This window comes from Dromiciops gliroides, chromosome 1 (genome assembly GCF_019393635.1).
Source record: "Dromiciops gliroides isolate mDroGli1 chromosome 1, mDroGli1.pri, whole genome shotgun sequence".
Classification (NCBI taxonomy): Eukaryota; Metazoa; Chordata; class Mammalia; order Microbiotheria; family Microbiotheriidae; genus Dromiciops; species Dromiciops gliroides.
This window is the reverse complement of record NC_057861.1, coordinates 89,425,177-89,452,218: the sequence shown is the minus strand read 5'-3', so window position 1 is coordinate 89,452,218 and position 27,042 is coordinate 89,425,177. Positions and strand designations below refer to the sequence as shown.

Sequence of the window (27,042 nt, the reverse complement as noted above, 5' to 3'; positions counted from 1 at the left end):
AAATACTCTAGATGTGGTCTGAACAGAACAGAATATAATGGTGTTAGGAATCAGACTTTGAACTCAATCTCTATAGATACTATGTATCATTGAATATCAATTGTATATTAGAATTTTGACTGTGTAACATCATTGCACTTCAGTCTCACTTTGTAAGTGCCTTGTAGAAATCCCAGAGATATGCTTTATCTATGGCAATTTTATGATCACTCAATTACTAGCCTTATCTGAAAAGGAAAAGAGGATACCTTGGCATAATATGTTCTTAATGAGCACACAGGCTTACACTGGACACTTCCAATCCTCTGCTTCTCAGAGCTCACAAACTGCCCATTTATTCAAAACAGATTGGGTAATTATTGGTAATCTTGACTTGCATACAGTAAGTACTAAATGTCTGTTGAATTGAATTGATTATATTAAATTCATCATAGCAATTCTTTTCATTGTAATTAGAGTCAAGTTTACCTTCAACCAAACCCTCACATGAATTGGGATGAAAATAGCATCACCTTCACAGGGTTGTTGTGAGGATCATCTGAATGATCAGAAATTCCAAGGTAGTCAGGGATCCAGTTCATTCATACAAACAAACATTTCCAAAAGAATAACAACAGTTCAGAAGTGGCTTTGCCTACTGGTTAGACATTAGAACAAGAAAGACCTAGACAAATTCCATCTCTGCTCTTTACCAGCTAAGTATATGCCAGCAGCTCCCTGAACCCTAAATACAGTATCAGTGGGGTTTTTAGAGTTCTCATTACTGGGATTTCATCATGCTAATTCCAATCACAGATCCTTCTCATATTCATGTATATGCAAGGACTATTAGGCAGAGTTAGGGAAATAAGTCAAAATCCTTGCCTCCCAGGAGCTTACAATCTGCTGGTTGAGAAAAGATATATATGCAGATAAATATGCTGTCAATTTAAAATGTGAAAAGTAAATGAGAGGAGTACAAAGTATTACGAATGAACATAGAATTGAAAGTTGAGATGATCAGGAAAGACTGTCATAGAGGAATTGGCAATTGAGTAGTCATTTGAAAGATACATGGGAAGGGAGGGGCATCTAGGTGGCACAGCGGATACAGCATTGGCCCAGCATTCAAGAGGACCTGAGATCAAATCCAGCCTCAAACACTTGACACTTACTAGCTGTGTGACCCTGGGCAAGTCAAAAAGAAAGAAAAAAAGAAAAATACATAGGATTATAACAGGTAGGGAAGGGAAATGGGGGTACCCTAAAGGTAGAGAGAACAGTACCTGAAAAGATATAGAGATGAGAATCTCATGCAGCAAATAGGAGCTTTTGGAAGCCCTATTTGCTCCCGCTTGGGACAAAGCACAAATCTGGAGCTTGAGACAACCTAGGATTAAGATGATTTACAAGGTTTTATGTACAACAATTAGTTCTTAGTTCACTTGATGACTTAAGACTAAATGAATCAGGAACGTTTACATTAAAATCCCTTTAAAATGCATATACATAGAAAACATAAGACTTTGGCTTTTTGAGTATTTCACTTCAGTGTTTTAAAGACTGACCTAACATTGAATGGAGTAAGTACTCCAGTGAAAAGAGCCTCTAAGATCCCCTAGAGGGGTACCATGTTACTCTAAAATTCAGGTCTTCTTAACTTAGGTTTCATGAACTTTTAAAAAATATTTCATTAGTGTATATTGATTATTTATTGTTTTGATTCCTGTATTTCAATGTATTTGGTCTCCTCTGTAATCCTATTTTATTTACCCTCTCAAGCTAAAAGCTTGCTCTTCTGAAAAAAAAAAAAAAGATTGAGGCCGGGGAACAAAAGCTCCCTCATCTCACAGATGCCTTCCACCGCCATCTCCTCCATCACCCCCATTTCACATGATGCCAGCCCTTTAGCTTGCCAAGACAAATTTGTCTATATACACAAGTGATCCATTTAGAATCCATCTTCTCCAACAGATTGTCCCCTCCATCCTCCCTACTCTCACTAGTCTTTCTAATTGCTTCCCTACTATCTACAAGCATGCCTATGTCTCTCCCATCTCCCAAAACCTTGATCTGCCCATTCCTATAGTAGTCTCTCCTCCCTTTTGTGCTAAATATCTTGAGAAGGCTGCAATGGAAACATCTACTTACTTTCCTCTCCATCTCTTATTAACTCTCCATAGTGTGGCTTCCAACCTCATCACTCCATTGAAACTGTTTTCCCCAAAGCTACTAATGATCTCTTAAGTGGCAGGTATAATGACTTCGTATCAATTCTCGTCCTTCTTGAACTCTCTGTAGCCTTCAAAACCTGGCCCTTTTCCTCCTTTCCAGTCTTCTTACACCTTCCTCCCCTCCACATACTCTGCAATCCAGTGATACTGGACTCTCTGCAGTTCATTACACACACACACACACACTTAGTCTGTAATGGCCAAGTAAAGAACTTCAGCTGAGCTTTTTTGTTGTTGTTTATTTGTTTATTGGGGGGAGGGGTCAATGAGAGTTAAGTGACTTGCCCAAGGTCACACAGCTGGTAAGTGTCAAGTGTCTGAGGCCACATTTGAACTCAGGTCCTCCTGAATCCAAGGCCAGTGCTTTTCCACTGCATCACCTAGCTGCTCCCTGGGCTGAGCTTTGTAGGAAAAAAAAAGGTCAGTAACAAAGATTCAGCTGATATCAGGTGATTGGATGGATGGCATCACAATGTCCTAGTATGACTTTTCAACAGGGTTTGATTAAAATGTGGACACAGATTTTTATTGGTTGGTATGGCATTATGTTCGGTGTACCTCCCAATCTTCCCAAGACATGTCCATAATGATTTCATATTATTCAAAGAATGACAAAATTTGAGACTTGCAAGGGACCTCAGAGACAAATCTTAACTATCCACTCAAAAACTCCAACTATCTCCTCCCATGCCCTTTTTATTAAGGCAAACTGGCCTGCCTTCTATTGTCTATGTACAATACTTCATCCTCATGTTTCTGCATAGGTTACATAGCCCCCGTGTCGAGAATAGGGCAGCTAGGTCTCCAAGTAGATAGAGTGCTAGGCCTGGAATCAGGAAGACTGATCTTCCTGAGTTCGAATCTGGTCTCAGAAACTTACCAGTTGTGTGACCTTAGACAAATCACGTAACCCTGTTTGCCTCAGTTCCTGATCTATAACGTGACCTGGAGAGGAAACAGCAAACCATTCCGGTATCTTTGCCAAAAAAATAAAAAAATACCAAATGGGGTCACAAAGAGTCAGAAACAACTGAAAAGCAACTGAACAACAGCAAATGTGTAGAATGCTCCACCTCTTGGAATTCATAGCTCTCTTCAAGGATTAACTCAAGAAGCAGCTCCTTCATTAGGCCTTTCCTGCTAGGGTAGAAACCCTTTCTCCCTACATTCATTAATGCTCTTTTCCCCCAAATTACTTTTACTTTGTATATCATTTGCATTTATTTATCTGTGGGTAACAGTCATACCCCCTATAGCCCACAAGCTCTCTGAAGACAGGGAACACTTTAATTTGATCTTTGTATTCCTAAACCTCAGCTCAGTGCCTAGTACACGTAGGTATTTAATAAATGTTCATTACAGTGAGAAGTTATAGAGACATGGAATTGAAATACTGTCTAGTCGAATCCCTTCATTTATTATTACCATTATTATAATTAATAGAAAATAATATTTATATAGCTCTTTAAAGTTTTCAAAATGTTTAACATGTGTTACCTCATTTAAACTGCACAATAATCTCTTCATTTCATGATGAGGCGAGATTAGAACCCAGGTCTTCCTGACCCCAAGTCTAACACTCAATTTACTACATCATCCACCTGTCCTGATGCTCATACAAGGGGGGTGACTTTCCAGAAGTCATACTATAAAATGAGGGTCAAAATCATGATTTAAAGTTAAGTAAATCAGGGCAGCTAGGTGGTACAATGGATAAAGCACCAGCCCTGGATTCAGGAGGTCCTGAGTTCAAATCCGCCCTCAGACATTTGGCACTTACTAGCTGTGTGACCTTGGGCAAGTCACTTAACCCTCATTGCCCCACAAAAAAACAAAAACAAACAAACAAAAAAGTTAACTAAATCTAACTTTTGAACTCAGTGCTTTTCATACCACATCCCACAGTTTATAATTACTCTTTGGTATAGATACCTATTCCTTTGCTCCATAGTTCAAGGGCATTAACACCAGATTGTGGAAATCAAGTTCTAGATTCAATCACAAGATCTGGAACTTTCTTCCATTATTACTAATAATAGTTAACATTTATATAGCACTTAAAGTTTGCAACACTTTAAGGTCAGTAGTACAAATATCGTTACTACAAATGTCATTAGTCCTACTTCATTACAGAGAAAGAAAAGTATCAAACCCAGAATTAGAACCCAGATCTCTTGGTTCCAAGTATAGCACATTTGCATCTAAACATCACACTGCCACTTAGTTTCTCAAAGTTTGGGTTTTTCATCCTGATATTTGTGTTAATTACTTTCCACAGCTGTTGTGAAGACTGAAAGAAAGAGCATATAGTATAGGGCCTTGTAAGTGTAAAAGAGCCATGTACCAGGGTCCTGGCCACTGGAGCGTTAGGAGATATTCTCTGCCTGCTTCTGGTTCAATCCCAGTATTGGATGCTGGGCCCTGGGCCTTATGTACTCCCCAAGAATACTCAACTACCCAGAATAGAACCAAAGGACTTTAGCTACCACTTTCCTTTTGTCCCTCCTTTTCTCTAGCTCTGAATTTGTGCTCCTGGAATAATAAAATTATGTCATGTTTAGATAGAAGAATCTCTTCCTAAGAAAAATGGAAAACATAGGCCTCATCATATTTTAGGATATCAGATAAGAAGGGCATGGTTATAAGAGGGAACTTGTCACTCAATATGAGACCCGGAAAAGTCTCAGAAATTTTGCAAGTGGTATCGCCTGCGGTAGCATCTTCTGAAGGTGTCAAGGTCGTAAAAGCTTTGTCACAATCTGGACTGCGACAAGGAACATATTGGCACTGGAAGGAAGTTCCAAGAAGGAAGGTCTCGGGTGGTTTTGGATCACAGTGCACTCCATGGAGGTTACACCTGAACTGGCATTTTGAGAAAAACAAAAACAAAAACAAAAAAATGTTTATATCCTAGTTAGGCTTGAATATTGACTATCAACTGACTATGCTGGTAGTAAAAAGTGAATGGATTCCATTCTAATTAGTCCATGATTCTTTATTACATGGAATTCCCTTTTCTATGAGAATTTTCTGTTCCCTATTAAATTCATGTTTGACAGTTCAAATCCGACCTCAGACACTTGACACTTACTAGCTGTGTAACCCTGAAAAGGTCGCTTAATCATTGCCCCACAAAAAAAAAAAAAAATCATGTTTGGCATTGAGTGCCTTTCTTTCCTTTCTGTCTTTTTTTTCTGTCTGTCTCTCTCTTTATCTCTCTCTACCTCTCTCTGTCTTTCTATCTCTGTCTCTCTCAACTGTCCCCACCCCTTTTCTGAGAATTCTTATACTTTAAAATAATAACTATTTCTATAATTACTAACTTTCCCTGAAGTAGCTAAGATAAAAGGTGAAAAGTCAATAAATGCAAAAATCAGGAAGCCTAATCTCCTCACCAAGAAATCAGACAAACCCAGGGAAAATCATCATGGGGGCTAACAGATAGGAAATTGCCCAGGTGACCAGATCCTGTAACCTTGACTGAGTGATACTTAGATAACTACTGTGCTATAAGTATATAAAAGCTATAGTTACCCAAATATAAGAGAATCAAAAATTTTATCAGCTTGGGGACTCAGATTGTGGGAAACCCCCTACCCAATGGAATTTAGCCATCTCTCTGTTGTTATTATTGTTGTTGTTTTGGCTGTTGTTCAATTTCAGTCATGACAGACTCTTTATGACCCAATTTGGTGGTTTCTTGACAAAGCTACAAGAGCAATTTGACATTTCTTTCTCCAGCTCATTTTACAGATGATGAAATTGAGTCAAGGAGGATTAAATGACTTGCCCAGGGTCACACAACCAGTAAGTGTCTAAAGCCAGCTTTGAATTCAGAAAGATGAGTCTTCCTGACTCAAGGTATGACATTCTATCCACTTCATCACCTAGCCGCCCCTAACCATCTATAACTTAGGAGATAAGTCCTTAAAAGTTATCTCAGAAACTTAGAGGTTATATGACTTGCCCCAGGTCCCATAGCAAGTAAGTGTAGAAAGAAGGATTTGAAAGCAAATCTTCCAACTTCTAAGCCCCCCACTCATAGGGCTTTATGATAAAAGATTTAGTGCTAAATGAAGCTTGAAGGCCAACATTTTACACTTGAGAAAACTGTGGCCCAAAAAGATGACCTGACTTGCCCAAGGTCAAACAAGTAGCATATTACAGAGTCTGAATTTGAAGTCATGTGCTCTAACTCCAAACAAAACCAGTGTCCTTTTACTGTGCCATCTGCCTCTGTAAACTATTAAAATTAAATTAATGTGATGTCACAAGCTAAAAGGTGGGTGTTCTTAACCTTGGATCTATGGGCTGTGGAGAGATTACAGGGAATATGTGAACTTAGATATGTGAACTGCAAGAAAAAAACATTTATCTATCTATTTATTCATTCATTCATTTTTACTAACCTGTAACTGAAATTTAACATTTCTTTCAATTATGAAAGTGGATAGGGGGCAGCTAGGTGGCACAGTGGATAAAAGCACCGGCCCTGGATTCAGGAGTTCCTGAGTTCAAATCCGGCCTCAGACACTTGACACTTACTGGCTGTGTGACCCCGGGCAAGTCACTTAACCCCCATTGCCCCGGAAAAAGAAAAAAGAAAAAAAAAAGTGGATAATAAACACTATTCTAAAAAGGAGTCTATTGTGTCCCCAGAGTACCAAAGAGGTACACAAACATGGAGAAAATTTCAATCCATGTCTTAACTTCATGTAGATTGTGTTGGCCTCCATGACATTAAGTACTTGCTGTCACTATTCATACTAAGGGACAAGTTCTAACTTATAACTGTGCCCCACTTATCTCATATCCTAAATATGCCTAGTCTCATGATTTCAGTTTTCCTTAGTAAATAATTCCTCAATCTAAACATCAGCTAATTTCATTAGCATTTAGAATCACAGAATATTAGAGCTGCCACCTTACAGATCACTAGCTAACTACACCTGTGGGCTAACTCCAACAGCCACATAAGTTTGCATGGTTTTCATATCTTTCCATCAACTTAGATTGTATTTTAAGATATAAAAAGCATTCTTAGCTGTCCAAAGTGTGCCTATGCCTAGTCCAAGGCCTTCGTGGTTATCTGAGTTTCTCAGTCTTCTATAGTAAGAGACAGAGACAGCTCTTGAACCTTGTTCTTCTAACTTGCAGTCCCCTCTTTTCATTATACTCAGCTGTATCTGCAATTGTACCAAAGGTCCACTTGAAATATTTGTGGATCCCCAGGATATAACTGTGCTTTTAATTATTTTGAGTTTGGTGTCAGCTTCAGTATGCATATTCATTCTAACATTTACTTTGTAAATGGTTCCTCATTGTGAACATTATGTAAATTATTGAGTAGATGGAGTTCAAGGGCAAATGGGCACAAGTGGTCAGCAAAATGAGTAGCATAATAGAAGCCATTCTTTGTTTTAAAGGATAAATTATTTACCATGGAAAGGATCTAACAATTTTTTACCCCCTTCATTGACTTGGCTATACCTTAGGACAACATGTTCTCTTAATTGGGGTAGCTAAGTGGCCTGGTGGATAGCACACTAGGCCTGGAGTCCTTCTGATAAAGATGGACATGGGGCCAAAAATTTGGCTTTCAATTGATGAGTTTACTAGGTTATTCTGGTAAGGTATGTAGGATTTGCAGTCTATACTGCAAAAACTTCCTAATGGCAAAGTCACAGATTCCTGAAGTTTAGGAAAAGAATGGTGTAGAACAGAAAAGCATTTATAAAGTGTTTACTCTGTGTTAAATACTGAGCTAATCACTGGCAATACAAATAGAGACTGCTCTCAAAAGACTTCACGTTCTAATTGGGAAAGCAACATATGTAGGAAAATTCAAGTATAGGGATGGTAAAAATAAAAAAAAAAAAAGGCCCAGTGTTGGTGTTTCATGGGCCAGGGACAATGCAGATGGAAAGGCCTAGGGGTTTGGAGTGCATAGCATAAGGGCCAATGATAAGGCCCAATACTCCTGGGGACCTAGTGTCAGGAATAACTGGTGTTCTTCCACCTTATCCAAAGGACTATTCATATATATATATATATATATATTTACACACACACACATACATATACATATATACATATGTGTATACACACACATACATACACACATATGTATATATACATATACATATATATCCTTATTCATTGAAGGGTTATGATCAGTCAAGATTTATTATTTTTAAAGGTAAAATAGCTTAAAGTATTTAATATCTAAAGAAATCAAATGGTTTTTTTTAGTAGCAGTCACAATCTGCTTAGTATAAAAAATCATTTTTTCATTCTGAAAAAATGTAAATTGTGTTTTACCTTGAACATAATTTAACCTAGTAAATTACAGTATCTAAAAATATCATATTGAATTAGCCAAAATTTTAGTATAAAATAATAATGTTAAGTACTTCATACAGCTTCATATTTTAAAATGTTTATAATTTTTAAGAAAAAGTCTTCAGGAACTCTTTTTTCCTCATTCTTTAACAGACATGTTTAACATTATGAATTCTCTCTATATATACTTTAAAAAATTTCACCTTTCTTGGATTTTTAGACATTGTGCCTACTATGTGCCAGGCACTGTGGTAAGTCCTCAGGGATATAAAAAAGGTAAAAGGCAGTACCTGTCCTCAAGGAACTTATAGTCTAACAAGGAAGACAACATGCAAGCTAGTATGTACATCAATATATAGAGAAATATATAGATATAGATATACACACACATGTGTGTATGTGTGTATATGTATATATATACATACACACAAATATATATATATGTTATATAAATAGGACATAATCAAAAGAGTAAAGGCACTGGAATTAAGAGGGGTCAGGAAAGGCTGCCTGTACAAGGTGGGGTTTTAGTTGAAACTTAAAGAAAGCCAGATAGGTCAGTAGTCAGAGAGGAGAAGGGAGAACATCCCAGGCATAGAGGATAACCAGAGAAAATACCCAGAGCTGAGAGATGGAGAGTCTAGCCCGGACACCAGTGTCACTGAACCAAAGAGTATGTTTTGGGGATTAAGATGCAAGAATCCTAGAAAGATAAGATGGGGCTAGGTTAGGATGAGCTTGGAATGACAAACAGAACATTTTATATTTAATCCTGAAGGTAACAGGGAGCCATAGAAATTTATGAAGTCATGGGTGGCATGGTCAGACCTGTACTTTAGGAAAATCACTTTTTAGTCGCTGAAAGGAGGATGGGTTAGAGAGGGAAGAAACTTGGGACAAGCAGACCTAGCACCAGGTTATTGCAATTACCAAGGCATGATGTGATAAGCCCCTGCACTTGAGTGGAGGCAATGTCAGAAGGAAGAAGGGGACATATTAAAGAGACATGGCAAAGGTGAAATCAGCAGTCTTTGGCAACAGATTGCATGTGGAGAGGGGTGAGAAAGAGTGAGGAATCCAGGATGCCTCCTAGGTTGCAAGCCTGAGGGACTGGAACAATGATGTTTCCCTCTACAGTAACAGGAAAGGTGGAAGAGGGCTAGGGTTTAGGCAGGAAGATAATAAGTTCTGTTTTGGACATATTAAGATGTCTATGGACATCTAGTTTGAGATGTCTGAGAAGCAGTTGGAGATGGAAGATCTGAGGTTAACAGGTAGATAGGGACAGGAAAGATAGATTTGAGATTCATCAGCATAGATATGGTAATTAAATTCATGCTTCAGCAAGTGAAGCTGGAGAGAGACAGAGAGAGACAGAGAGAGAGAGAGAGAGAGAGAGACAGAGAGAGAGACAGAGACAGAGACAGAGACAGAGACAGAGACAGAGACAGAGAGAAGAGGACCCTGGACAGAACACTAAGGAACGTCCACAGTTAGGAGTGCTCTAGAATAGGGCTTCTTAGACTGTGAATTGAAACCCCATATGGGGTTGCATAACTGAATGTGGGGGTCACAAAAATTTGGCAACAGTGAAAGGTTATGTCTACCTATTTTATATACCTATATTCTCAGGGTCTTGTAAAAATTTCTTGGGTGAAAATGAGACTGAGAAGGAGCAGTCAGATAGGAAGAAGAAAACCAAGAGAGTAGTGTCCCAAAAACCTAAAGAGAAAAGAGAATCAAGGAGAGAGTGATCAACATTGTCAAAGGCTAAAAAGAGGTCAAGCAAAAAGAGGATTAAGAAAAGGCTATTGGATTTGGCAACTAAAGAGCATTAGTAATTTTGAAAAGAGCTATATCAGTGGAATGATGAGGTCAGAAGCCAAATTGAAAGGGGTTAAAAAGTGAATGAGAGGAGAGAAAATGGAGACAACTAACTGGAGACAAGTCTTTTCTAGGAGTTTAGCTACAAAATGGGAAAAGATATAGGATATTAGGAGGGATGGAAGGATCAGGTGAGGGTTTCCCCAGGATAAGGGAGACAATGGCATGTTTGTGGGAAGTAGGAAATGAGCTAATAGGGGCAGCTAGGTGGCACAGTGGATAAAGCACTGGCCCTGGATTCAGGAGGACCTGAGTTCAAATCCAGCCTCAGATACTTAATACTTACTAGCTGTGTGACCCTGGGCAAGTCACTTAACCCCAATTGCCTCACAAAAAAAAAAAGGAAAGGAAATGAGCTAATAGGAAGAAATTGAAGTGAAATATTAGGGATGACAGAGAAATCTGTTGGAGGAGATGAAGTGCAATAGGATCACAAATAGAGAGGTTAGAAGTAAGGCCACTTCATCATGTGAGACAGGAATGAAGCCTTGGACATCCTCTAGGCCCAAGTCTTGGAGGGAGAAGTTGTTGGAAACTGAGTAAGGGCAGATGTTCCATGTTGATCTCATTAGTTCTGGTCTCTTTTACCCAATGGTAGGTTCTGAAATTCTAAGTACTTATTACACCAAGTATGAAATCAATCAGCAAATATTTTATAGTAAAATATATAGGAGGGGTAGCTAGATGGAGCAGTGGATAGAGCACTGGCCCTGGAGTCAAGAGTACCTGAGTTCAAATCCAGCCTCAGACACTTAACACTTACTAGCTGTGTGTCCCTGGGCAAGTCACTTAACCCCAATTGCCTCACTAAAAAAAAAAAAAATATATATATATATATATAGGAAAGGGAAATATTTCAGAATACATGAATATGACATAACTATTCCCTTAATTGGATAGAAAAAATGCTTTCTAAAGATCCCACCTTCATCTTCTTCACTATGATTGGTTTGTCCATTATCCCTGAAATTTCCTTAAAATAAGATATATTCTATCATGTACTTTATGTGGCCTTGGGCATATTCTTTCTGAACCTCATTCTCCTCCTCTGTGAAAGCTGGCATGAGGTGAAGGAGTGGGCCTGATCATCTCTAAGGTCCCTCCTAACAACATATTCTGTGCTAATAAGAATACAATTAGCATACCTGAAAGGCATTCAGGGACAATGGTTGACTATCCACAGTGCCATAACTCACATGGACCACATAGCAGTCCCTCTACTGAAAAGGATTCCTGCTGAGAGTTGCATTTTTAGTCTCTACAATCTTATAGAGTTTCCAGACAAACTGAGCCAATTCCCCAAGGCATTTCTGTATACTTATAAAAAAGAAGAAGAAGAAGAAAACAAATCTCCCCCAACAGAAACCAGAGCCTATATTTATTGAATTCCGGTTTACAATTGTGTTTAAGTAATGTCTTTCAACACCCTCTCATTCAAATAAAAAGTAAAGGGAAAAACAACAGCAAAACCCCAAAAGAGAGCAAAACAGCTGTCCATTTGAGAATTGGGGATTCTGATCGTAGCCTATTTGTTGGAGGAGGAGAAAATACAATAGTGTGGTCTGGGGCATTTTGTTTTTTGGGGTTTTTTTTGGTGAGGCAATTGGGGTTAAGTGACTTGCCCAAGGTCACACAGCTAGTAAGTGTTAAGTGTCTGAGGCCAGATTTGAACTCAGGTCCTCCTGACTCCAGGGCCAGTGCTCTATCCACTGCGCCACCTAGCTGCCCCCGGGTCTGGGGCATTTTGCAAAGGCTTAAGCAGTTAGTTTTAGAATTAGGGAAGTGGTTTCAAATTCTGATTCCAGCACTTTAAAAGTGAAGTCACATTGAGCAAGTCATTATACTTTCTGGGCCTCAATTTCCCTACATGTCACATGAAGATCATAGAATCATAATTATGGAACTGGAAGTAACCTTAGAGACCAAGAAATTTTGTCCCTTCATGTTACAGATGAAAAAAAAAATAGAAGCCAGTGACTTGTCCAGGGTCAAAAAGAGGGTAAATATCTAAGATTTGAACCCAGGTCTTCTTGACTCCAAATCTAGTGCTTTTTCCACTGTGCCCTAATCTCTGTCCTATCTAGAGCACAGGGGTGTTATGAGTATTATGAGGAAAGTGATCTATTGATGTCAAAGTACTAGTGAAATATGAGCTGTTGTTATTGTACAAATATGCCAACAAACATTTTTGAAGAGCAGATACATATTTGGCCCCTACTGTGTGCAAGGCCCCATGCTGAACACCACAGAAGACACAGCTATAAATTACATGAAGTCCCTGCTCTGAAGATGACAATATTTTCAAGGCACACATATAAATAACTATCAGAGCAGGTAATGCAAAGATTTGATGAATTCATGGTCATTGGTGAGGATGCTCCCTGCATGGGGACAGACCTTATCCTTTCAGGCATTTCTACCTTGTGCCAACTGCTCCATATGTTCTCACAAATCCTCCATAAAGGATCCACCCAAGGAATTTCTTGTTCATTTAGCATCTTGGGGATTTCAACATATTGTTAGGGATGTTCATCTATTACTTTCCATTCTCACTGTGTGATTAGTCTATTTTCTTTTTCTGGTTGTACACACCCTTGGTGATATACGTGATAGAGTATCTCATGGGTAATTCATCACTGATAATATGTGGAGGCCTGAGGATATTCCCATTCCCCTTTGGGTGACTGAAAATTTTACTCATCCTAAAATTGTTGTGTCCTGTGATTTATAGCCAAAAAACATCCATGGAGTGACTGAACTTAGACCCGAAAAACTTAAAATACTGAATTTGCACCATAAGTTTGGGGTCACAGAAAATAGCATACAATCCAACAAATGTAACCAAGTCTCCCTTTCTATTACGCAATTCCCGGCCTATTCATAGGCCAGATGGCTGGATGATGGCTCCATATGTAGCTGCACCGTCTGCTATCTTGGTCAAATTATATCCAGACGACCAGGTGTTAAATTGAGGAAGGACCTAGACTAGTTGGAGTACATGAAAAAGATAATGGTCCAAGTGGGTAAGTGGACATGACCTGAGTCTTGGGTGAAGCACCTGAGTATCTATGTAGTATCTGGAGAAGAAAAGGTACCATGGTAAACAGTCATGACTGGAAATCATTAAGACCTGAGTCTTAATCCTACCTCAGATCCTTAGTAGTTCTGTGATGCTGGGAGTGTCACTTAACTTCTCTGTTTCTTAGTTTCCTTATCTGTAAAATGAGAGTAAAAACAACATCTAGCTCACAGGTTTGTTGTGAGGATCAAATATAAGATAACATATTTAAAGTGTTTTGTAAACTTTAAAGTGCTATATAAATGCTAGTTATTCTTATAATCATTTGAATAATTATTATTATTATTAGTCTTAGGGGGGAGAAGTGATAGCTGTCTTGAAGTTGTCATATGGAAAATATATTATACTTCTGCTTGGCCAAAGAGAATTAAACTAGAAGCCAATGGTGGACGTTACAAAGTACATTTAGGACATAAGGGGAAATGTCTTTTAAAAAAGGAGAGCTGTGCAAAAGTAGAATGGGCTGCCCAGAAAGTTACTGACTCCCTCCCCAGTTATATGAGCACATTGGAGGAATATTATATAAGTGATTTCGGTACTTAGGTCGGCCTAAATTACCTTTGAAGACCCTTCTAACACTGACATGGCAGGAACCAAATTAAAATGAAATTGGGAAAATTTTAACAAAAGAAATAAAAATACAATACAACACAGATAATGTTAAGTTGTGGTTTTGTAAGTTAATATGCTGCCCACAGAGAGGAGTGATTGTTTTGTATTTGAGTCTGACACCACTAGACTTCTGGGCAGCTAGGTAGCACAGAAGATAGAATGTACCCTTGGAGTCTGAAGTACCCACATTCAAATTGGTCCACAGATACTAGCTGTGTGACCCTGGGTAGGTCACTTAGCTCAAGTTCTTCATAAGTTATAAGAAACATATGGCAAACCACTCCAGTATCTTTGCCAAGAATACCCCAAATGGTGTTACAAAGAGTTAGACATGACACAATTGATCGCCACATTTTTCATCAGTTAATTTGGAAGTGGATGGTTAGATCAATCTCTTCTACACTACTAGGAATTTCACTGAGAATACTTCGTAGGGTTTCAAAGCTGAAAGGACTTAAGATGATGCCCCATAAAAAGAGAAATAAAGAGAATCAGACAGAGACAGAGAGATTGGAGGAAATATTCCCGTCCATATGACATTCTTATTTTGTTTGGTCCTTACAGAGGATTGCATGCACGATGTGTGTGAACACTTTTAGCTAGCAAAAATCTCACTGTTTAATACTGGGGTAGAGGTCAGTAATGGGGAGACCACAAAACACAATTATCTTTGTAGTCAGGTCTGTCCTAGAGATTAGGATGATTTTGCTGTACTCGTGAGAGTGATTTTGTCCTGGGAGAAACTTGAAAGGTTACATTTTATTCTACTGGGCAAGTGATTTCTTAAAATCATTAATCACAAAGGCATCATCCATTCTCTTCACCTCTCAGTGGGAACATAAAGGATTTCTTTCTGCTGGTCAAAACTGTTGGAGAAAACCTGCAAGTTACTGTTTCATGTTCTCATGAATGATTCCCTCAGTGTTGGACAGATAGACCATTCTCATAAAGATTTTACAAAGATAAAAAGTAAGTATATATAGTAGCTACTGATGTTTTATCAATCACTTTTCTTTCTGTGTGTTTTTTTTTCTAATGCATTTGAAATCTTTTCCTTACATATTTAAAACTAGTCTCTGATTCCCTTCACAAATGTGTTGCCTCTGGAATTGCTTTCTTCTGAATTACTTAGTGACTTAGAACTATTCTCCCTGAACTCCTAAGTATTATTGCCATTTCTCCATAAGCTATATCAGCTTACGAAGGTGCTAAATGATCTTATCATCAACAATGATGAAAGAACACAATAAAATACCGATAGATCTGTTCCATTATGGATCTGTTTGTTGGCCTTAAACATTCATCTACAAAATATTCTTAGAACAATCTGTTTTAGCCAGTTCTAATGCTAATTTCTTTTCAGGTGTGTTTTATTTTCCCCTTTTAATTGCTTTTTGACCTTTTGTTAGAATATATTGCCTATAAATCTTCCTTTATCTCTCCCTCTTCAAGGATTTTTGAAAACCACCATGGTACTATACATTAAGATTATCTTTAGCTGCCTAATTGCTAACGGTCATTTTCTTAGGTTTTTGTTTTTATAGCTTTTTTAAGAAAATATTTTCATTATGGCAGCTGTTTATACATTGATTAAATGTAGAAAATCACAGGACATAAAAGTTATAGAGATTGAGAGAAATGATTATTTCTTTCTTGTATTAATAACTAATTATTAGATCAAGACCATTTTTTTTTCCTTTTCTACTTCCTCATCCAGAAATGAACCAGTATGGGAAATCTTTCTCAAAGACCTACCCAGGTGAATAGCTAGTCAAAGATAGTAAATGAAATTCTAATTTTAGGATAATATGTGGATTCCTGTACATTGTGTTTACTCAGACAGGTGCGGGGCGGGGGGGCAGATTCTCCCTTTAGTCAGACAGGTGATATAGAAATTGATGAGTCTCTTTGACCAAGATTTGAGTGCTCAGTGTCACATACCTCAAGACCCTCATTGTAATAGTCAGCCTCTCATTATAATATTCATTCTCCCATTAATTGTTAAACCAATCAGAGTCGATTACAACCCTCAGGACTTTTGCAAGGACATATAACCTGTGAGCAAACTACCATGAGGGGTCTTTGGCATTCAAGAGCTCCACTGACCACCTTTATTAATAACATGATAGCCTTATTAATAAAATTATTAAATTACCCAGAAACTATATCTCTTATACTTCTTAAACATCACAGGACTTTATAAATCACCTGGTTGAACCTTCTCATTTTGTAGATGGGGAAATTGAGATACATGGGGGTTGTGACTAACAGGTCATACATATAGTAAATAGCAAAGCTGGGATTTAGAACCCAGATCCTCTGAATCCAGATCCAAGGCTTTTTCCATTATACACTATTCATAAGAAATGCTTAATAATTGCTTTTTGACTGACTGACTGACTGGTCTGCTGCCTCCAGGAAATGCTATGTTACTTTTATCTGTTTCCCATTTGGGACAGTTGACAGCATTTAAATAGGATTGTTTGGAATTGCTGCAATCTCATGCAGTTTCTTCTTCTCATCATTATCCTTTCTTCTAATCTGATGTTTACTTTGACTTTTATTCTAACCAGCCAATGGTCTGATTTCCCACAGACAACTCATGCTGAAATGGCTGCTACATCTGTAATCAGTTGCTTCCTGACTGTTAAGATATAGTCAATTTCATTGTGTGTGTGTGTGTGTGTGTGTGTGTGTGTGTGTGTGTGTGTGTGTGTGATTTTATTCATTGTTGTTCTGGGGTCAGTTCTCAGTAGCCACTGTCTCTTGACAGTGAAGGAAATACTCTTACTGAAGAAAATATTCATGATATATGGCATGAAGTTCGTGAGTAGTCTATGTGCCTCTAACCTCTTTCATTCATGGAATTCAAACCATATTCACCAACATAGTCCTTGGATAATTGTTCTAGACTCGATGGAAGACAAAGGGATAATCAAGAAGCCCTCTATGAACAAAGACAACAAAAGTTCGCATTTTCTAAAAAGTCATTGCAATCAGTTAATCAAAAAAAAGATATTTATTAGGATCTTACTGGGGGCAGCTAGGTGGTACAGTGGATAAAGCACCAGCCCTGGTTTCAGAAGGACCTGAGTTCAAATCTGACCTCAGACACTTTACACACTTACTAGCTGTGTGACCCTGGGCAAGTCACTTAACCCTCATTGCCCCGCAAAAAAACAAAACAAAAACAAAAAAAAAAGATCTTACTGTGTGCCAGTTACTTTGCTAGGATAAATACAAAGAATGAAATAATTCAAGAAGCTCACAATATAAAGGTGGGAAGATAACAAAGACATGTGTGTGTGTGTGTGTGTGTGTGTGTGTGTGTGTGTATAAAATCTATTAAAAGATAATAGGGGCAGCTAGGTGGCGCAGTGGATAAAGCACTGGCCCTGGATTCAGGAGGACCTAAGTTCATATCTGGCCTTAGACACTTGACACTAGCTGTGTGACCCTTGGGAAAGTCACTTAACCCCCATTGCCTCACAAAAACCCAGTCAGGAGGCTAATATAAACAAATACCCTATTTTCTAGATTAGGAAACTGATGCTTAGCTTAAGTTACTTGCCCACAGTAAGTGTCAGGTCCTAGACTAGAAGAACCAAGATCTTCTAGTTCAAAATTCAGTGTTCATGTCCCATTCTGCACTCAAGAATCTACCCTTCTAATAGAATTAACATAAAATGAAACCGATCTATATATGTATATGTATGTGTATATGTATATATATACACACTATATATATTTATACATACACTATATATGTATGTATATGTGTGTATATATACATTTTAAAAAGAAGACATTAGGGGCAGCTAGGTGGCACAGTGGATAGAGCACCGGCCCTGGATTCAAGAGGGCCTGAGTTCAAATCTGACCGCAGACACTTAACACTTACTAGCTGTGTGACACTGGGCAAGTCACTTAACCCCAACTGCCCCGCCAAAAAAAAAAAAAGACATTAAGTATTAAAAGAGGTTCCAAACTACTTAAGAAAAATGATCAGTCCACTTATAGGCACAAAAAGTGAGGAAGAAGAGCTTATTTCAGCATAGTTCCCTAACTAAATGCAATATTCCAGGTGTGGTCTAATGAGAACAGAGTGCAGTAGAATAATTATCTTCTTATTCCTGGGAGTTTTGTCTCTCTTAATGCATCCCATGATCAAATGAGCTTTTTTTGGCTACCAGGTTCCAAAAAAGGTTTCTAGAGGAAAAATGATCAAGGGCACAGGTAGGGAGTTTAGCCTTGGCAAGAAGTAGGGACACTGCTTCCACTAATACTGGAAGGAAGGAGGAGGGGGTGGGTAAAAACACAGAGACAGTCAGAGGTTGAAAGGAATGTTGAGGGAGGCTCAGAAATGCTCTACAGTGCTCCAGCCAGAAAATCCCCTTGGCTGCATTACAACAGTGTCTAACAGTCCCAGGGATTCCAAGGAGAAAAAGAAAGATTGTAAAGTAAAATTTCTTAAAATCCTCAGATATCCTTAATATCCAAGATAATCCCAACTAATCATTAAGGGCTCAGGCCTAGGGCTCACATGTGTTTAAAATAGTATTCATTCCATTCTCCCATTTTCTATGCACTTCCACTGCTATAACTTTCATAAGTATATTTATACAGGTTATATACCTTGAATGTATTCCTGCCTGATTTCCATCTGTTGAAATCCTCCCTCCTCCATTAAGCCTTAAAGGATCTACCCTTAGTTCCCCCCTTCCCATCGCCACCAAAACGAAAATGAGCTCTTCCTCCTCTATTCTCCCTAAAATATTCTGATGATATGTTACCTTGGAATGTACCTGACTCTTGAAGAGAAAGTGAGGCTGAGGACTTTATACAGCTGGGCCTCACTCACATCCAGTTCATGAGCAAGTCAGGACATCACCCCATGACGTTATTGGTCCTCTTCAAAAACAAATGATGAACAACAACTTACATCCATGTTATATTTTCCCATGTCTCCTTTAGATAGTAAGATCTTTGAAGGTAGGATCATTGGGTCATTGTACATCTTTGCATCACCAGCCCTTAAAAGTCTTACACATACAAGGTACTTCAAGAAATATTTGAGAGGGCTGTCTACCATTTATGACTCCATTTCCTTTCCTCTCATTCTTATAAACTCTGTACAGTATGGTTCCCAACCTCATCACTCAACTGAAACTGCTCTCTCCAAAGTATCCAATGATTTCTTTTTTTTTTTTTTTACACGGGGCAATGGGGTTAAGTGACTTGCCCAGGGTCACACAGCTAGTAAGTGTCAAGTGTCTGAGGCCGGATTTGAACTCAGGAACTCCTGAATCCAGGGCCGGTGCTTTATCCACTGCGCCACCTAGCCGCCCCCCAATGATTTCTTAATTTTATATCTAATGGCCTTTTTTCAATCCATCCTTTTTGACTCACCTATAACCTTTTTTTTGTGTGTGGGGCAATGAGGATTAAGTGACTTGCCCAGGGTCACACAGCTAGTAAGTATCAAGTGTCTGAGGCTGGATTTGAACTCAGGTCCTCTTGAATCTAGGGCCGATGCTTTATCCACTGTGCCACCTAGCTGTGCCCCCCCCCCTTTTTTTTTTTTTTTACTATCGATCACCCTCTTCTATGTGATGCTTTCTTCTCTCCTGGCTCTCCTCCTATCTGACTATTCCTTCTCAGTCTTCTTTGCTGAATCTTCATTAGGATCATTCCCATAAGCAGCAGATGACCAAAAGGAGGCTGATCTTGACCCTCTTCTTTTCACTGTCTATACTATTTTGCCTAACATTTCTATGCTGATGATTCTCAAATCTATTTATCTAGCTATAACCTCTCTCCAGACCTCCAGTCTCACATCTCCAACTGTCTACTGGCCATCTCCATATGGGTGTTTTATAGATATCTTAAGCTCAACATGTTTAAAACTGAACTCAGTGTCTTGCCGCCTTCACCTTGCTAACTTCCCTATTATTATAGAAGTCACTACCATCCACTCAGTCATAGAGGCTTCCAGCCTAGATGTCAGCCTCAACTCTTCACTCTCTCTCAACTCCCTTATGGAATTAGTTGACAAATCCTCTCATTTCTATCTCTGTGACTTCTCTGGTGTCCGCCCTGTTCTCTCCTCTGACACTACCACCACTAGTGTACATGTCTTCATCACCTCACACCTGGTCTATTCCAATAACCTGCTGGTTGGTCTCCTTGCCTCAAGTGTCTCAGGCCAAACCTTCCTAAAGCACAAATCTAACCACGTCACCTCCTTATTTAATAAACATCAGTGGCTCCCTATTTTCTTCAGGATCGTATAGAAAATCCTCCTTTGGGGCAGCTAGATGGTGCAGTGGATAAAGCACCGGCCCTGGATTCAGGAGTACCTGAGTTCAAATCTGGCCTTCGACACTTAACACTTACTAGCTGTGTGACCCTGGGCAAGTCACTTAACCCCAATTGCCTCATCAAAAAAAAAAAAAATGGAAAATCCTCCTTTAAGCTGTGAAAGCCTTCCCTAACCCCTGCCTACCTTTCTAGCTTTTTTGTACCTTACTCCTCCTGACCAAGTTCCATTCTATGATCCAGTAACATTAGCCTCTTTGCTCCTCTTCACATACAACACCACATGTATCGACTGACCTCTTAAGTATTTTCACTGGCTGTCTCCCATGCCTAAAATATTCTCCTTCCTCCTTTCTACCTCCTGGCTTCCCTAGATTCCTTCAAATACCGCCTTCAAGAATCCTTTTCCAGTCTTCCTTAATCTTAATGTCTTTCTTTCGAGATTATCTGCAGTTTACCCTTTATCTTGTTCATATATTGTGGCTGGGTTGTTGTCTGCTCCATTAGATGGTGAGCTCTTTGAAAGCTAGGAATACTTTTTCCTTCTCTTTGTATCCCTAATTTTAATGTGGTGCTTGGCACATAGTAGGTGCTGTAAAATACTAGCTAACTCACTTATTGATTTAACAATCAATAAGTGCTTTTATTCACACCGACCCTTTTTTTTTCTTAATCAGCTTCCTCTCTTCTTCACATTAATCATCAGTAAGGGTGACTAAGACCAAGAGCTGACTGTGTCTGTGTAGCTAAAGGGAGTAAGTAGTTCATTAGCACTGATCAAGTCCCAAATACCATTACAAGCCAGCCTGGATATATGAGGGCTTTGGTTAATGCTGTTTTGTTGTAATCACTCCTTAAAAAGCAGCACGCAAGACAGAAAGAGCACAGAAACAGCTGGAGAATCTAGATATCATCATTATCTTCACCATCTTAAGCATTTATATGATACTTTAATATTTTCAAGCACTTTACACGTTATCTCATTTGATCCTTACAACAACCCTTTGAGGTAGGTACTATTATTACTTCCACTTAATGATGAGCAAATTGAGCCCAAGAATGGTTTAATGACTTGCCTAGTGCTGCATGAGCAGCTAGGTGGCATAGTGGATAGAATACTGGGTCTGGAATCAGGAAGACTCACCTTCCTGAGTTCAAATTTGACCTCAGATGCGTACTAGCTGTGTGGCCCTGGGCAAGTCACTTAACCTTGTTTGCCTCATTTTCCTCATGTAAAAAAATAGCTGGAAAAGAAAATGTCAAACCACTCCAATATCTTTGCCAAGAACACCTCAAATGGGTTCCCAGAGAGTCAGACATGACTGAAAAAGAACTGAGTCACACAGCCAATAAGACAGAAATTCAAATTAGGTTTTCCTGACACTGAGTTCAACACTATCCATTGTATCACTTAGATGTCTAGTGATTACATATATAATCTTGAATTAAGTGACTTGAGCTGCCTAAGCCTAAATTAAATTATCTGAACTATATGGAAAGTAATACTTACACTATTTACCTCACAGGGTAGCTAAGAGTAAAGTAGTTGGCAAATTGTACCTTGTTATAGAAATGTGAGTTACTCTTAGTATCAAACTATTTAGTTTAATGCTATGCTTATTCCTACTGCATGAACTATGTGTTAGTATCTTTTAAAATGGTTAAGAGACATGTAAACTTTATAAGAAATTTTGGGGGCAGCTAGGTGGTGCAGTGGATAAAGCACCAGCCCTGGATTCAGGAGGGCCTGAGTTCAAATCCACCCTCAGACACTTGACACTTACTAGCTGTGTGACCCTGGGCAAGTCACTTAACCCTCATTGCCCTGCAAAAAGGAAAAAAAGGAAAAGAAAAAGAAAAGAACCAGTAACTGAGTGAAGTCCTAAGAGTGACAGAGAAAGAACGTGAAGCAAGAAGTGAGTACTTCTCTATGGCTTTTATACCTTACCAGGTATTTTCCTAACAAAATCCTGGAAGGCAGACATGACAGGTACTCTTATTCCCATTTTACAGGTGAGAAAACTGAGGTTCCAAGTGATGAAACAATTTGCCCAGAGTCACATGTCTAACAAAAAGAAAAGTGAAGATTTAAACCTGAATCTCATGACTACGTTCAGGGCTCTCTACCTTGCACCATGCTACTAAGTGACAAATTATTGATATATATTTTCTATGGTCATAGATTTAGAGAAAGAAGGGACCTTAGAGATTTCCTAGTCCAGAGGCATTTTATTTCATGGCATGAAACTGGAACTCTGTCAAAGAAAGCCTCTGGACGCCTTCTCAGAATACTCTTTTTTAAAAATAATGATGATAGCTAGCATTTATATGGTGCTTTAAGGGTTGCAAAGCACTTTAGAGATCTTAGCTCACTTTAACCTTATAACTACCCTAGTAGGTAGATCAGTCATTCCTATTTTACAGATGAGCATACTGAGGTAGACAGCAGTAGAGTGGCTTGACTAAGGCTGGATTTGAATTTTCTATTCTTTTTGACTCTAGATCTATCACTCTATCCAGTGTACCGTCTAGCTGCTTTGTTTTAAATGCATAAAATGAAGTATATAGTATTACAAAGAAAACCAATTATTCTGAAATATAGTGGTGAATAAAAATAATACTTCATGGACCCCAGGTTAAGAATCCCTGACCTAATCCAACCCCCTCATTTGCCAGATGAGGAAAATGTATTCCCAAGAAGTTAATTGACTTGCCCAAGGTCACACAGGGCAGGATTTGAAACCTGAGTCTCTGACTTCAAAGAAGTTACTTGTTCTCCTGTACCTTGTTAACTTAGGAGTCAAGATTAATGAGGATCAGCAAAAGGTTGGAAACCCTGCCCAAAACCAAAAAGAAGCTTTTTCTAAAACTGGAGGAGGCTTAGAATTTGGAAAGGCAAGGAAGAAAATAAAAGACACTGCAGAATGAAGAATCGCCCACCCTCTGCTTAAATACTTGAGGGGGGCGGGTGGGGGGGTAGGTCTTTATTGAATTCGTATGGTTAGTAACAGAATAACATAAAGTTGATCTGTTTGACCCCAGTAAATGCAAGGGAGCAATAGAAAATGAGACTGGACAGGTAGAGGAAGATCATATTATGGAGGGTCTCAGAAATCTGACTAAAGAATTTAGATTTAATATGGCAAGGAAATAGGGTGCTATAGAAGGTTCTTAAAAATAATGACAACAGTGTTTTACGAAATTTAGCATGGCAGAAGTACATGGGATGATTGGGCAGAAGGAGAACTTTACATCAAAGAATCCAGGAAGAGAGATCATATAGTAATCCAAATATGAAGTGAGTACAACACTTTACAGGGGTGGGGGGAGGCAGCAATGAGAACAGAGAAAAGAGATGCATGGCAGGGACATATAGGTAGTTTTCTAACAAATCCAGAGTCCTACCTCAGTTTCCTTATTTGTCAAATTCTATTGTACTACAAATCTCTCAGGTCCCTTCCAGCTCTAACATTCTGTGTTCGATATTCTAACATTGTAAGTTCTAATATTTCAAAATGGAGGCACCTAGGTGGTACAGTGGATAAAGCACCAGCCTTGGATTCAGGAAGCCCTGAGTAAAAATCCAGCCTCAGACACTTGACACTTACTAGCTGTGTGACCTTGGGCAAGTCACTTAACCCTCTTTGCCCGGCTAAAAAAAGAAACCTTGTTTCACATAATTGCACATGTATAACCTATACTGATTGCTTGCAACCTTGGGGAGCAGGGAGGGTAGGGAGGGAAGGAATGAGAGAGGATAAAATTTGGAACTCAAAACTTTAAATAAGTAAATAATATTTCAAAATGAAAAGGAGTGGCTTCTCTAATACACATCCTCCTTTTATCTCTCTCTCTCTCTCTCTCTCTCTCTCTCTTCTTCCTCCCTTTGTCTTTCTCTCCCTATCTCTGTCTGTTTCCTCTCACTCTCCCTGAATTTCTCTGTCTTTGTCTCTCTCCTCCAATCTCCTCTCATCTATTTTCTATCCTCTTCTCTTTGTCTCTTTCTGTTTCTGTTTCTGTCTGTGTCTCTGTGTCTGTCTCTGTCTCTCTGTCTCACACACACACACACACACACACACACACACACCCCTCTTACTGGAAAAACAAGTTAATCAATTTATCCAAAATCATACGGAATGTAATAAGTTATAAAGGCAGGACTGAAAGTGTCAAAGGAAAAATTCTCTATTAAAAACTGTATTAAATTTGGATTATGGGGGAAATGATGAGCAGGAAATACATAAGGTTCTCTTCTCTTTTTCATCCAAGCTCTAGTAAAGAGGAGATTCAAGAGCAGAAAAATGAGCACAGCAAAAGGTACTAATACAGTAGAACCAAATAGATGGATCCAGTAAGACTCCATTTATTGTACCTATGAAATGCATGAAACCCTTGCTCGTTGTGAAGGGGGAGTCAGCATATTAAGCCCTGCAAAATGGCTTCTCTAAGATGAAAAAAATAAGTCATATTTACAAATAGCAACAATATAAGGCAGCAGGTAATAACATAAGCTCTTTTGAAGGTAGGGATTATATTTTATCTGCTGGTAATCCTCATAGTATTTTGTAAACAATAAGCACTCAATAAAGCTTAGAATCTCAGAATTGGAAAAGAATCTGGAGTCCTTTAGTTAAGTCCCATGGGAGATATGAATCTCTTCTCCAACATCCCCCCAAAGCAATCACCTCACCTCTAACTACTTCTAGAGACAGGGAGCTCTACTATGCTAGGCAGCCTGTTCCTCCGTATTTTAGAGTTCACTTAGAAAGCTTGCTTATGCATTGGATAGGACGCTGGGTCTGGAGTGAGGAAGACCTGAGATTAAATCCAGCCTTGGACATTTATTAGCTGTTCGATGCTGAGTGCATTATTTAACATATCTGCCTCAGTTTCTTCATTGATAAAATGGGGATAATCAGAGCACTTACATCCCAGGGCAGCTGGAAAGATACAATATTATTTGCAAATTTAAAAGGCTTATATAAATGCTCTTATTATATCAAGCTAAAATCTGCCTTCTTCTCCCTTAACTTCTATACATTGGCCTTAGTTCTGCCATGAAAGCTATGCAGAACTCTGATGTTAATTTTAAGAATACATGAATGACACATCATTGGAATTATACATGTATGTGTGTTTGCATGCATACATATATGTGTGTGTACATGTTCATATATGTATATCGGTATATATGTACATCTACATATACATGAAACTCACTTTTTTTCATTTACAAAAATACCAGAATCATTGTAAGAATTCTAAATGTGCCTGTAGGATCTGAATTTCTTCATCAGATTGCAAAACATGTACCCCAAAAATGTTAGGAGGAATTCTCTGTTTCCAGAGGGCTTTATCTCCACTGTGGAACTAATGAACTCTGATTAAAAATTTATATTCTGATAAAAGAATTGTTCCAGAATGACATAAATTCCCAAATTGAGACAGTCTACAATACAAGCGCTCTCTTTGCCACCTGTCCTGAAATGTTAAGAAAAATATCCAGGAGATGGAGATAAAGCTACTTCTGTAGCCTGGGAGCTGACCTGTTTGAAACCCCATTGAAAACCTATGTACTATAATCAAGGCTAAGCTGGGGGAGGGGGGTAGAGAATGGACTTTCTATCAAAGTTACACTTATAATCCAATATTATAAGTGTCATTTCATGATGTATAATTAAAGAATTTGTGTCAAAATATTGTAAATTCCATGCCAAATCTTATCAAACAAGTGATTCCAGTGAAAGGCGGACTCTCACTCACGCCACACTTGCAATTCATTGCCAAACCTTGTTTCTTCCTTCATAACAACTCTTAACATGTGGCTTCTCTCTAGCCTTATAGCCACAACCCTAGTTCAGGACTTCTTGACTGTTTTACACTAATATCCTTCAAACTGGACTCCTTCCTTCAAGTCTCTTCCAGTCCAATTCATCCTCTACTCAGTGGCCAAAGTGATTTTTCTAAAGCATAGCAGGGAATGTCACCCCCATTCACCAACAGGATAGAACATATAAAGGGGCGGCTAGGTGGTACAGTGGATAGAGCTGGGCCTGGATTTAGGAAGACTCATCTTCCTGAATATTTTTATATTGTCTTTGTATCCCGAGAGCTTAGCACAATGGCTGACACATAATAAAGTACTTAATAAATGTATGTTGGCTGATGTAATGCCTGATACTTTTTTTTAAGAAATGAAAAGTGATAAGGCTTATTGTATAAGTCAATTATTTTACTTTGTTCCATTTAATGAGCACACAACTGTACCTGAAAAATAAGGGGGCTGAATAAGATGACCTTTAAGATAACTTCTGGCTCTAACCTCTTTTGATAGGCAGACCAAACATGATAGTGTTAGTAGATGGTATTGTCCCAAAAGCAACATTTTTCATTGCATTGAAAGATGTTCATGAAACCAAACACCCCTGGCTTTACTTTTCTCTAGTTTATATAGGACTATGAGTAGTATATGGGGCAGTGAGGTGGCACAATAGAGTGCTAGAGCTGGAGTTAGGAAGACTCACCTTCCTGATTTCAAATCTGCCCTCAGACACTTACCGGCTGTGTGACCTTGGGCAAGTCACTTAACCCTGT

General features: G+C 38.6%; 1 protein-coding gene across 6 annotated transcripts in view; it reads right to left on the bottom strand.

Annotated features, from left to right (window-relative positions):
• FAM135B (family with sequence similarity 135 member B) overlaps positions 1 to 27,042 on the bottom strand; it is a 493,118-nt gene that overhangs the window by 440,294 nt on the left and 25,782 nt on the right. For 4 of the 6 annotated variants that reach the window (XR_006353509.1, XM_043969533.1, XM_043969560.1 and 1 more), the window contains exon 2: positions 13,587 to 13,654. The exons of the other annotated variants lie outside the window; for them this stretch is intronic. The gene's annotated coding sequence lies outside the window, so the exon portion shown is untranslated. The remainder of the gene's footprint in view (positions 1 to 13,586; positions 13,655 to 27,042) is intronic. 6 annotated transcript variants of the gene reach the window in all.